At 36.0% G+C, this 14,453-nt stretch overlaps 1 long non-coding RNA gene across 4 annotated transcripts in view; it reads right to left on the bottom strand.

Moving 5' to 3' along the window:
- LOC116807806 (uncharacterized) overlaps positions 1-14,453 on the bottom strand; it is a 54,400-nt gene that overhangs the window by 30,747 nt on the left and 9,200 nt on the right. The window contains exon 1 of one of the 4 annotated variants that reach the window (XR_012054526.1): positions 8,635-9,710. The exons of 1 other annotated variant lie outside the window; for it this stretch is intronic. This is a non-coding gene — a long non-coding RNA (uncharacterized lncRNA). Of the gene's footprint in view, positions 1-3,478; positions 3,931-8,634; positions 9,711-14,453 lie in introns of those variants that run through there. 2 more of the 4 variants (XR_012054525.1, XR_012054528.1) reach the window with 2 other exon arrangements.

Here is a 14,453-nt window from a genome sequence, read left to right as displayed (position 1 = left end):
AAAAGTTTCTATTAAAATGACAAGGAGCACTTCAGAACAAATTTGTTTTAGTTTCCTTCTCTATTCTACTTATGTTCAACCAGAATAATAAAACACATAAAAATTTCTCAAAATATCAAATTATCAGTTTGAAAATCTGTAGTCCATGTTCTTATATTAGAAGAGCTGAATTTACAATGAAGAGTATTTCACCACGAATTTATTTACAGTGCATAATAATTTTCTAATGGATTTTTTAACAAAGAAGTAAAATAGGATGAGAGAGGTAAGCATACAGCAAAACTAAGTACAGTGACTAAGGCTGATGAAGAATGCGGAATCTGAGAATACTTTCAACTATAAAGTTGAAATGAAGCTTCAGCCAGTCATTCTTGACCAAAATCATAATGAGATTTGAGAGAGACAGAGAATTAATTCGGTGAGACTTCATTATTTCAGTTATACAGACTCACAGTGCTGTAAATGAAATTATTGCCTTTTTATCTTATAAATGGTGCAGTTAATAAAGACTCTAAACCCAAAAACTTCTCCACATTTTCCTACTAGCTGTATAGCTCTCTGACAGGACAACTGTGCTTTTTTCCAACATGCCATTGCCCTAGACCTCAGTTTTGTGGTAAAGTATCTGATAAAGATCTGCAGCAATTTGGGTTCTAAATCTACTAGGCACTAGACAGTAAGAAACCCCAGTAATTCACATAGGCCATGGGATAGGATTGAGAGAGAAGTGTCTCACATGTACTGTACAGGAAAGGACAGCGATTCCACAAAAAAATTTGAGCTTTTACCATATAAACAAGCTTGCAGATTTGGGATGCTGAAAGCAAATATCTGTGTATATATACACATTTTGATCTTCAAAATATTTATATATTTAATTTATAATGCTTATAAGCAATCAAAGAGTCACATCTAAAACCATATCTTATTTTCACAGCAATTATTAAATTTATAATTTATTTTGTAATACAGGGGCTTACAAATTCTGGAATTGTAATTTTACTGACAAGAAGTGTGCTGAGAGAAGATTTCACTGTTAATATAAATATGCTGGTCTGCTCTGAAATAATACAGAAGATATATCTGATTTTTGCATTACTCTAAGTAAATATTGTCTATAAAATTCAATAACTATTGAGACATCACCATAGTGGCAAATACTAAATATAAAAACTGGAATTAACTTTCTATGTGTTATTTGGTATCTTATGATAAACTATGGAAACACTGCAGTGCAAAAGCAAAAGGTGACCTCTTATCCTGCTGACTCTTAGTCCTTTATCTCACATTTTCTTATGTAGTTGAACAATATCAGTTCACAACATAAGATGTAACTTGTCTTCACTAAAAATATTTTTATTCAGCATTTATGTTGATATCTTAAGTATCATGCGCATTTCTAAGTAGTCACAAGATCAAATGCACTTTGGCTTAGTTTCCATATAAAAATTAGAAGATGTTAATATTCTTACCACTCTGGCAATATATTTGAAAGCATATTAATGAGCATTAATGTCATATGCTTAGCCAAAAGAATTCCTGAAGTCAGAGTGCTATTTTATCTGCTTTAAAGCTTTAGTAATAAGGAGTTGAATATGTATTTTGATAACTATTTTATATCTTGTTAGCCAATAGCTGGATACAATTGAAAAATCTCCTACTGTGTACAAAGAAATTATACTGCGTTTTGGTTAAACAGTAATGCTGATGAAAAAAGTGACTGAATTCCAATAGAATCTATCAAAAAGATCCAGACAAACACAGAAATATTATACAGCTGAAGAATTTTCCATTTGTCAAGATAAGCATTCTGGAGTTTTTATTTGGTTTATTTTAAGAAATTCCAAAATGTTTGGATAATTATTACATGGAAATCAGTATGAAACTATTTAGGTTACCTTTAACAAAATATTTCACGTTTTTTCTTGCAATATTTTCAGTCCCCTAAGAGACTGAATTCATCAGGAAACTAGATGAGAAATGGAAGTTTCTGTTTTAGAAAACAGAATGGCAGCTAGACAACAGAAAACAGATGCCAATTATTTGCCAGTGTCTGCGGTAGAACAAAACATTTCATGACATTTACTTTGCCTTAGCAAGGCTGCCATTGATGTCAGTCAGCAGGTTCAGAAAAGAGAATCCATATGATCTAGGATTGAACAAAAATTCTTACACTTTGGTAAAGATGACATGATGAAAAATATGTGGTACTTTTTATAGAGTCAGCTATAATAGCACGATCTGTAATAATACTCCCTTACACTGTAAGATCAGAGTTGCTTAATAAAGTAACTGAAAACAGAATTTGCACTTCTTGGACTTAAAAACCACAAAACAGGATTTCTTCTGTCACATATTGAACAGGAAAGAATTCAAGCTGTGCAAGAAAAAATAAAATCTTTTGTCAGCACATTTTTATTTGCCCTGAGCATGTATTTGTAAGATGGGTTAGTCTTCATTTTATGCCATCCAAGGAACACAAGAGTTATTGCCATGCTGCTTACCTGTAACACACAAAACCATGGTATATATTAATGATAACAAGTCAGGCCAGCAGTAAATGTGTTAATCTAGGAGCCAAAACTTTCAGTTTGGATCTGTAACATTTTTTTAATGTAGCAAACACTCTGATTAGATGGTTACACTGACAAAATGTATACTATTTGTGGTTTACCTTTTATAGCAACATGAATCGTACAGATAAAATTCTATCTGGAGACAGAAATTGTACTCCTATGAGGAAACTATGTGGTTTTTTTTCTTCCAGACAGATCTTTCTTGCACGAACTAAGTCTTAGATTAAAGGCCAAGAATTCACCCAAACAAGTGCCTTGAAGAACTATGTTGGCAATGGAAGATAATGCAGCTGTATGGTTACCGTTTGTGCAGGGCTATATATGCAACACAAAAGTGCATGAGATTCTACAAGGGGGAAAAAATGCCACATTTGTTTACATCTGATCTTTAAAATAATTACAGAACATAATACCATAATTTCATATGGGAACATCTGCTAGCTGTAATATCTGTAGTATCTCATGTTCTTCCCTAACTGAAGGGCTCAGTGTCACAGTGCAACCAGTGGAGGTCCAAGCATGTTTAGTGATGGGGAAGCAGTTAGATATGACCTATCAAACAGTATCCTTCCCATCAGCCTTCCTGGCCTGACTCAAGAAAGAGATGTCTGTAAAGGCCTTTCTAACCATATTGTCTATGTCTTCAGTTCAGCTTGTACTTCTGGACTCTTTCATCACCATGGACCTACCACCCCTCTGTCAGTGATACCGCTTACAGCCTTGCTCCATTTGCATTGTCTTTAAATTCCTCCCCCTGAAATACTGATAACTTTAAAGTTTAATAACATCAACCACCTCTCTAAGACAGTACCAGATGATGAGAATAAATCATCAAGTCTTATTCAAAAAACTGTTAGCACAAAATTCTGGTACTCACATAAATACAAAACATAAATACTTACTGGTTTGGTGGCTGTGTTCCTGAGAGATTGAATGGAGATAAGTGCCTGTGAGATTTTTGCAAGGTTTTCTCAGGGTCATTACATACTATGAAATGAGTCACAACACAGGGATCAAAATAGATGAACAGTGCAGCTCCAGGATGACATCACTGCAGCATAGGGCCCAAATTATATTTGCAGCTATTTCACACAGTCAACATTTTCTGTAGTTTTAATTCACTATTTAATTTTTTTATATGGTTACTGAAGTCTGCAAAATACACTTACTTTCTGGAGTCTCTTTTTTCTGAATGTACCTGCTTTCCCAAAAAAAAAAAAAAATCTTCACAGGCATTCTCATTAATATTTTCTGGAAATGGAATTTATAAACTCAATAATATTGACTTTTCTGGCAAAAAAATTCACCTCAGATGTGAAGCATGTTGAGCTCTGACTTTATTTAGAACAGAACTTTCTGTAAGAAAAAAAAGGGGTGACTTTTAGTCAAGAATTAGCACTATAAAGAATCAACCTTCACTTAGCACATTTCTTTCAAATTAAGCAAGGGCTAAGCAAGACTAACTCATCCTCCCCAGATGATGAGCCAGCATGTTGAGGAAGTGGAGCTGAGAGGTGGTGAAGGACTTAATGATGTCATGGGGAACATACTGCTGTGGCCCAATAGTACATCTTTTACTCCTGTGAATAGTTCCATGATTTCAGGTGAATAGTCCTGCAGGATTAAGGCACTGATTCATAAATGTTTCAAAACAAGGCTGAAGCCCCGGTCATATTTTAAGTCTCAAAGACAGGGTAGTTTCTATCTAACCTAATAGATCAGAACCTCCACCTGCTCATTAGCTGAGGACCTCTGCCCTCCTTATTAGGCCCAATTTTCTCAGATGAGCTGTCAGATGGAATCTGCTGCAAGTGTACACACGACAAATTCCATGTCATTAATGGAACAGGTGTTTAATGATTTTGGATGCATCAAGTTTACCCAGCTTCTTAAAAGATCTCTTCTCATGTTTAATAGTGGCTTCAACACCAGGGATCATTTTCTGAAAAGGTTGGCACTTCCCAGTCTATCAAACTATTGGCTTTATGTGCTTGCCTGGTGCATTTATTTTAAATAATAGATTTTAAAATCCTAAAATTAAGGAACTAAACAGTGTTTAGAATTCCTACTGCTACCAGTTCTGAGGCAGTACTTCAGCCTCCACTGAAATTAGTAGGATCTTTAATTATGTAAGTCCTCAAAGAACTTCGGATTCATTAACTGTAATATGAAAATTTCACACAAGAAAGGTTGTATTTACTTTAGAAGTTTAATTTTAAATAGAAATTCATAAGTCAAAAATGTTTTCAATTGTGGATATCTACAACTAACATTTTTTGGTCTATACAAATATGAACAGATGCAAAATCAAGCTTTTGTGACAGTGAAAACCATGCGTTTGACTGAAGTTACTTAAGACATACTGGACAGTGGACTTTAGCAGAGTTTATTCCCTGATTTTATTCCAGCCATAATGAAATAAAAGAGTTTAGCAGAATGAGCATGTCAAGCTATATGGCACCTTCCCAGAAAGGAATGGGAAGATGAAAGAAAGGTTCTTACACCAGGATGGAAAAGACTTATTTTGAAAAAAACTTCTGCATGAAAACCTAGATAAAGAGAATAAGAGATTTTCTAAGCAAAATTAGGTCAACTGCATTTTTAACACTAAATCTCACTCAAGAATGAAGAGTTGTCATGTTTCTGTTACAGCTTCTAATCTCTAATTTTATTCAGGTTTTTGTACTATTGTGAAGGATCTTTGCTGTCGCGAGCGAGTGGATCCATATTAAGAGTCCCAGCAAACTTAGACCAAAAGAAAAACTTTCTCTATTTGATGGAGACTTTTTGTACTCTAATATTCTGTCAAATTCAAATTACAGTTCATTCAGAATAATATTAAGCAGATGCTTTCTGCACAAGGAAAATTTTGACTATGAGTTGAGAAATAATCTTTTTAACAGGACACCATCCAGGTACAGACAGAAGTCCTGAAGGAAGCTAATAAGGTTGCATTCCAGTGAAGAGCAATGAACACCCATCTCCCAATAGCTTCTTGAAAGCCTTGCTTCTTAACACAATTGACTTTGGCCATGAGTAATTGAGGTGTCCCAGCTGTTTTCTGATGTACCAGATTGCCTATGGGGGCAGCCAGAGATGGCAAGTATTTCAGTCATCACAGCTGAAATCTTTGATATTTGCTTGCCAACAATGAATCAGTTAATCCCAGAAAGCACTTTACTGCATTTCTAATAGGGGTTAGCCTTCATTAAATAAGGAGGCTAAATAACGCTTTAGACAAATCTAGGACTTTTGATACTTGCCCACTATAATGGCAAGTTCTAACATGAGAGAGAAATAAAATGGCACTGTAAACCTATGTTTAAGTATCTTAAATTTATATTTCTGCACCAGGCCAGATGACAGAGTAGGTGGGAATCTAGTGGGCTTGGTGGTAGATATATTCTCAGGCATCAGGTTATACCAATGACACATCTTCTCAGACCTCATAATGAAATAATTGTTTTAATAGTAAGACAGCAATCACTCTTGCACATAATGCATCTCTTTGTTTAATAAACTTAAACATGACTACATGACCCCACTATGTAGGACTGGACAGTCTTCTTTTCTCCTCTCAAAAATCTTTAGTCTGGATACTTGACTTCTGCATTTGATTTTCTAGTGGAGGGTCTGTATAAAGAACTCTTTCAGATAGCTGGATTTTGTAGGTAAAATAGCTGATATAGGATAGTATACTGTATACTATACTACTGTATACTATATCACAGAATGATGATTCTTTTTCTTTGAGCTTCTCAACATCACCATTGGTGAAGGAATTGGGAATATCTGAGTAAACTAATTAGGAGTCAGTATTCTAAAGTGGTTTAAGACCCTTTGCCACCCACATTTCTGCATAGCTGCCACCTCCTGCTGCAATTCTAACTCCTCAGGATTGGGAACCTCTTGCAGCAAAAGAAATGCATCTGTAAGAGGCAGCTACACTATGTAGATTCTGAACCTTAGTAGGCATGAGAAGGCCAAGATTAATAACCTTCACATTTAGAAGATCGGGCAAAGTGGTGGCAACTAGTCCCACATATTCCCACACATCAGCTCCTCTGACATCCTAATTTAATAGAAACTGTGAGACTGTATATCTAAATTTTCAGTGCGAAAAAAATATTGCCCTAGGTTGACCCTATCTGAGTTTAGCAAGGTCTGGGCACAGCAAGACAGCTTTGTGGGAGGTGGCCCCAAAGCTGAGCTGCCAATGAAGCAGAAGCTGTCAGTTCTCATATGGATTTGGGGTGTTATGTCTCTCCTCAAAGGTAACGTACTGCCTCAAATAAGCTCCCACAAAGTTCTGAATGCAGATACTGGTCTTTTTACAAAGCTTAGACCCTTGTTACACTGGCATATTGAATTGTCTGATAGTAAGAGTTGTTTCTTCCCTGTAAATCAAGAACTTGCCTCTGTGAAAGGCAGTAGTTTCCAGCCTTCCTCACCCTACCATGAAGGCAGCACTGAAGTCACAGGGTAACCTGTGACAAGCAGAGGACCACCTTCTGTATGAACTCAGTGGAATCTCAGAGATCTTTCCTGTTTAAAAACAGTATTCAGCTTGCCTCCTCACAGAGCAAAGGGCTGCTTTGAAACCATTCTCTTACATTGTCATTACTGTTGGGGTTTTTTTCCTTGCTGATAGAGAAAGAGGAGACAGGTTTCTTGTACTGATACTAATTACATCAGTGTGAAAAAGATTCCTACTCACAGCAGAGTACATTTGAATATGGCAAAAATAAAATATATTTTTGTCGAATACAGATGGTCAGCTCATGTTGTCCATTTCCACCCAGATCTTTTCCATCCTCACTCAAAGAGGAATATTCTTAGCCCATTTTTCATACTCATCATAGCCATCCTCACTGAAATTTGCCTTTAGAGAACTAAGGATTCTGTTATTTCCTTTGTTATTTTTCCAGATCTCAAAACTAAACCTTGTTTCACCAAATGTATTGGGCTATAGTTCCGCAGCTGCGATATTTTTGATTCCAGGAATTCTCAGTAAAATTTAAAAAGCTTATATTTCATATTTAACTTTATAAATCAAATTTTCTCCTTCCTTTCTTTTTGCAAACATATTTGCCCTAAATTTTCCTTTGTCAGACAAAATATCAGTGATTATAATTGTAGGCCAAACACAAGTTTTCATGAACTGTCTTGTGAATTAGGGTAGAAAAGCAATGCCTCATATGTTTGCCATGGTGCTTGATCTCTGCTTGAAATGTGAAACCTTTTCCAAAACAACTCTTAATAAGAGGTCAGCATTATATCTGGTGTCTTTCATGAGCAGTAAGTTCTGTGTGAAGGAAGAGAAAAAAGAAGCCTCAATTGAAAGGAATAACTCTGAACAATCTCATTTTTAATTTTCCTAGCACTACTATTAGTGTTTGCCAGTCTGGGGGCTGGAGGGAATGCTGCAGTTGCTTCCTCATCCCTTCTACTATGGCACTGGACAGTCTTTTCTTTTAACTATGGCACTGATATTAAGGAACAAGTTGAGAGCTCCCTTTTGTCATATTCCCTCAATGCCAGTGTTTTATTTATGGTTGTCTTCTATGCCAGTGTTTTATTTATGACACTAAATATATAAAGAGATTATAATGCAGGAAAAAGGGTGTTATGGAAAAACAGATGCTGTTTTGTCCAAGAGCCATGCTTATGAACAAGGCCACCTGGCTTTACACACACTGACTTTGAACCACATAGAGAAGAGACCTTTTCTTTTTCATTATTCAATCAGCTATTTTATCTGTGTCCTACAATAGTACATAAAATACAGAACATTTCTTTCTAAGAATTAACATGAATCAAATCTTATCTTTTAGGAGAGAACAGTGCTCTGAGTTTTCTTTTCAAATCAGGCCTGTGACTATTTTTGCTGCATGGAAGTACATTAGTATCAAACAAAGCATTTATCCCACAAGTTATTATGTAACCATTGTAAATAATATATAAATACTTCAACTTTATCTTAGCTTAGCACTACTTTTAGTCCTGAACTCATTTTATTAACGTTTTTTATTAGAACTGTTAGTAAATCAATCCCTACCTTCTCTTCAAGGCAGTCAGCCCCTCCTAGTGGCTACTCCCGACCTGCAGCAAAACACTCCAGGTTTTCCTGCCATTTGTCTTTGGTCTTTGCTGAGCAGAGCAGTGAAGATGGAGCTGTGAATTACTTTTCCTTCTTGAAATGTAGGAAAGAACAGGGAAATCTTCTGTCATTTAAAGTTATTGATGGAAAAAATAAACTGACACAAATGTTTGTGATATTCCTTGCATTAAATCTTGTCCTACTTTTCATAGCCTGAATACTATGAGTCATACAAATGTGAGCTGTAAGAGTCTATATTGCTCGATTACTCATATTCCTCCCTCTGCTACATCAATACTTTTTGAAGTGTTTTGTAAAGCTGAGCAGTAAAAGCCAAACTATTCCATAGACCGAAGGCTGAAAGCCTAAAAAAATGCTTGTGGTAATATCCTTCCTTTTTAAATCTTTCCTTCCCTTAATTTCAGCAATGCTGCTCACACAAGTAGTTATGCACATGTTTGTATGCTTGTTGGAAAGGGTCTCTGTCACTCAGCCAGGAACACATTTCTGACAATCTGCCTGGTTTTCTTTCCTCAGTTTTACTGCCTGACTGGTCATTTCTGCCATGATGTTTCACCTGTTGAAACTGCCCTGGGATGCTCTTGAACAACACCCCATGTTGTCACTGGAGCTGTGGCTTTACCTTTCTTACATATGAACATTATCAAAAGCACAGAAAAATAAGCAAATTGTTTCTCTCTCCCCTCCTCTCTCTACTTGTCTCTTCATTACAGACTTAGGGAATGTAAAAATAATTTAACTGCTGACTAAGTTATCACTGCAATAGAAAAATAGCTCACATAGTGATACCTATGTATTGAATTTATTACATAGGACTCTATGCAAAATTTAGTTACTCCTTAATATGTGAATCTTCCTGAAAAAAAGTTGAAAACCATTTGAGGAAAAGAGCATAGGAAGTTTCAGTAAAATCCACTGGCAGCAAGCTATCAGCTGCATGTCAGGATGTTATCCACCCAGTTTTCAGCAAAGGGCAGAACATCTACTGTCTTTGCTCAAGTTATTGCATATCATCAGCAATTTCCAGATTTTAGATCTTTACATTAAGACAGTAGTCCCAGTGAACCAGTAAAGCTGTGCTTCTGGTGGCCATCTAAAAGTACTGGCAAAAGTCCCAATTTTCAGAAGTAGGTATTTATTGCTTTGTGAGAATAAGGCACCATGCCAGGCACCTACAGAGAGAGCCAACCCAAATCAATAGCTGGGATCTTAGCAGGAGGTTAAGAACCCATGCACAGCACAGCAAGCAGACAAGACAAGCTTCACTTCTGATATAAATACACAATGCACCGAAGAAAGCCTACAGGCACCGAATCTTTTAGGATCAGTATAATTAGCTTACTCAACTACTTTGATATTGAAAGATACAACCTTATGTGCCAAAGCACATAGGCAACAACTAGCAAGAAAATTTCTGTCTCTAGCCCCTGGGAGGGGGAAAAATTTAGGTACTGTATTTAATATCAATAAAAGAACATAGTAATGGCTTTTTGAAGAACTTACTTATGAATTTAGGGAAAAAATGGAGGAATATCTTGTGGCCAGAAGCAGCTTGCTATAGTTCTTAAGTCCACATAGATTCATGGTTTTCTCCACGATATTCTAGATGTTTACATGGACTGGGATTTTATCGTTAAACAAATTTCCGAGACTGGGATTTTAATTTGTGTTGTACATATGAAAGTCATCTGACCAATAAATCTTTCTGTAGTTGACTGCTGAAGATGGCTTCAAGCCAATGCTGAAGAATGTTCACCTGAAAGTAACCCCTTCATGTTTCTGTAAGGGCTTACTTTTGATTTAAGAGTTATTATTAGTTATTATGTTGGCACTTTAATCTAAACTGAGATCAGGAACCTGCTACACTAGAGGTTACCTATAAAAACACTAAGGAACAGTCATTAAAAGTATTAGTCTGGAGCTCATATAGGCAAGATAGATTCAAATAAAATGCCTCCCACTTGCTATCAGAAACTGAGGTTCAGAAAACAAGTAGAATGAAAAATTTTTTTTTTCCTTTATCAAAAGATTTTCCATCTATTACAGATTATTGGTTCTATTTCTAGAGATACTTGAAACAAGGACAACTCGCATTATTCAATGTTTTGAAACTATAAAATGTGAAAGAAGGTTATTCAGTGCTTTAAAAAGCATGTCCCATATTTGAATGAAAATATGAAATTTTTCACTTTCCCAGAACATTGACAACTTGCCTGAATTTTGACTCAGGATTATCAAATCAAGCAAATCTAGTGTCATTGAATAAAAATAATTGAAGAAACATATTTATGCTTGAAGAAAATACAGAATTTATTAAGACCATGCATATGGATAATTCTAGAAACTGGATACATATACTATTAGTTCCTTAAGCTACTGCAAATTATTTTTAACTCCTGTGTGGGCTCTGAAGCCAGATTTTGGTGCCATCCTGCCTGGATTGTTCAGCTTTTATTTGCTGGGAAACTAAACTAAACTAAACTAAAATTATAATAATAATAATAAACCCCAACCTAATAAAGACCAAACTAAGAAAAATCAATTCTGTAGCTGTCAGGAAAGGCTATAATATATTCTACTCTATCCTGGAATCAGAAAAATTTCTAAAACAGCAAAACTACAACTACTCAGAACCTAAAGTTACCCAAATTCAATAGAAATTCTTTCAGTGAGTCTAATGGGCTTTGGGTCATGGCCTCATGCATTAAACTAATTTATACAGAAAAAAATCTATTTCCTTTTACTTTCAATTAATCAGGGAACTGGATATGACCTATTGGTGGAATGGTAAATAATAGAGAGAACAGGTCAGTTGTACAGAGTGACTTGGACCGTTTGCAGAGGTCAGTTCAGATCTAAACATAGGTTTTATTGCAGCCAAGTGCAAGGACTTCTATCTAGAAACAAGGACTATTTGTAAGATGAGAAAAGTTATTGTAAAGAGCAACGATTCTGTCTCCAGATTGATAACAAATGACTATAATGGTAGATGAGCAGTTGAACCTGATTTCCTTCAGTGAGCTAACATGATCTTTAATTGATTTGCAAGAAAGGGAACACAATAAAAGTGGTAAGGCAGCATTAATGGCACCATTGCTGGAATGTTGTGTCCAGAATTAATATCTGTGATTCTAAAAGTATTCCAAGGAATTGGAAAGGGTTCTGGAAGGATGTAATGATGCAATCTTCAAAATATACCTCACTGTGTGAAAGACAGAAAAAACACAGCATATTATGTTGCTTTGACAAATGACCTGGGGACAACATGCTCATGATAAGTAAAATAATATTTCTGATAATCAGTAGAAGTTTCATCTGACAGGAAAAGCTATAACATGATCAAAAGTGAATCCAAACAAAATTTGACTGGAAAAAAGGGAGGATTTGAAACAGTGAGGAGAACTAAATTTTGCAAAAAAAGATATTACAACTACCCAGAATTGTATCAGTCACATGAAATTATTTTTGTTGCCCTCTTTTACCTCAAAATAATTGTGGTTGATTTAATAAGTTAATATATTACATTCTTTGATTTGTAGTATGTTGGCCTTGATATATGAGCCAGAGATACAAAGGACCAAGTTGTGCTATGAATTGAGAGGGAATTAATGGTTTTGAAGCTAGTGCAGATGGGATCTTATATACAGTGGTGATTTCCCCTGAGGAGTACCACTCATAGGTAACCTGGTATAGATAACCCACAGTGGCAATATGGTAACAAATACATCTAGAAATGAGATGCTAATTTGACCCAAGTCTATTTAAGACACGTGTTTGAGTACCACCGTGTTTGGCAGACATTGTTATGTACTTTATTTCAGTGGGTTGGTTGAAGTACGGGTATTGGGTTATTCTGTTGGTCATTAAACTATCAAACCTCTGAAAGGAGGCTGTGGTTAAAAAGAGTATGTCCATCTACATATCAGTGGGTATTGTACATGTTTTGAATGTATTACCTATGGTAATGTAATGGGAATAGATATGTTAAAGCTGAAGATGATCATAGATGGCTATAATGTCTTTTCACTTAAAAAATCTATGGCTTTACAACATGAGAAAAATGAATACACGATAGTTTGCTGAACCACATGCAGGATTGTTTCCAGGTTGAGTTTTGTAGATGGCTTATCTGCCTGAGGTCATATTGTTAATTATGTCATTAGGTCTGGAATTCACCATGGATATTACAATCTATTATGTGGGGAGCTTTGTATATGCAATGTCACTAATGAATGCCAGGCTTTATTCTCCAATTGCAGGTGCATCCCACCCTGACTTATTCCAGCTTGAGCAGCCAGGTGGTAAGACACTAATAGAGATGCAGCAGATGTAGAGGACTGAACAACATCAAGCATTTGTGTGAAGAAAGTTGCTTTTACAGGAAGACAAAGGTTTATTAGGTGTGAATTAGAATGACAGAATAAATTTTTCTCTTTGGTACCAAGTAGATCAGGATCCCAGGAGGAACTTGTGTCTAGAGGAACCTCACAAGGTCTATGCCCCAGCTTCCAACACAGTACAGAAACAAACTCACCCCAGGGGACCACTGGATAGGTGTTCACCTGTCCACAGCAACTGTGCATCAAAAAACTACAATAAATCCTGCCTGAGCACTCAGTGCAGCAGGCATGCTGCACCATGTCCAGCAGCTAGTGGGGGAGACCATTCCCCACCACAAGACTTACCACAGATAGTTGCTGGTATTTGCCACTGACACTGGAATTTTTGCCATTAGGATGATGTAGGGGGACCAGCAGCATTTTCATATGCCTAAAATACAGCCACTGCTTTGCTGCTAAGTCCACAGACCAAACATCTCAACAGGGGAAGGGCATCTACAAGCAGTCACCAGCACTACTAGAAGTTATACATTTATTTTGGCTAGTAAGGATATCAAACCAGCTAGGAAATGAGAGTTGTAGTTATTCCAGCCATCATCAGACATTTCTGTTCATCTTTACTGATCTTTTTCATAGTAATCACGATGAATCAGACTGTGATGAGCAAATAAAAAGCTAAAACCACTAAAACACAAGGAAATCTAAAGGGCACTTAATAAAACTCCTTGATTTGCTATTTCAACTTTTAATACACTCTATCATAATTAATTTTGATGATCTTAAGCTAAATTAAAAGCAACGGGTAGCACTGCATGGAAGGAAAAGTATAAGGGCACCTTAATGGAGCCACCCAATATAGTGCCCTGTAGGCAACCATAACTTAATTTAAAAGCACACTTGATATGCAGAAATACACCCAAGTAAAATGGCAGGTGATCCTCCAAACAGAATAAGAAGTAGCTGTTGTATCTACCCTCAGCCACAGTAAATTTGTATGAACATGGTGCTTTTCATTAAGCAATCAATAATATATTTTATTAGTTCCAGAACACTGCATACAACTCACTAGAAGCAATCTCACTCCACAGTTTTGAGTGTGAATACCACAATTAAACCAAGAAAAGATAAATTAGATTTTCTGAAATCTGGAGGTTTTTGAGTTGTAAAAGTCCAATTACAAATTAGCAAGCTGTGAATAATCAGATTAAAAAAAAAAAAACCAACAAATTTCAAAGCTGCATGAGCTTTACTTGTAAAATCTTCACAGATTTATGACATTAAATAATTGGTGACAAATGAGACCACTGATGATAGCTAATTGGAATAATGGTTTTTCACCTGTAGTTTTGGATGGAATACTGGGCCTTTTGAGAGCACTACAATCTTTCTGCAAAACAGAGGTTTGAAATATACACA

This window comes from Taeniopygia guttata, chromosome 2 (assembly GCF_048771995.1).
Source record: "Taeniopygia guttata chromosome 2, bTaeGut7.mat, whole genome shotgun sequence".
Classification (NCBI taxonomy): Eukaryota; Metazoa; Chordata; class Aves; order Passeriformes; family Estrildidae; genus Taeniopygia; species Taeniopygia guttata.
Note: the sequence above shows the minus strand (reverse complement) of the source record. Positions and strands in the feature narration are given on the sequence as shown.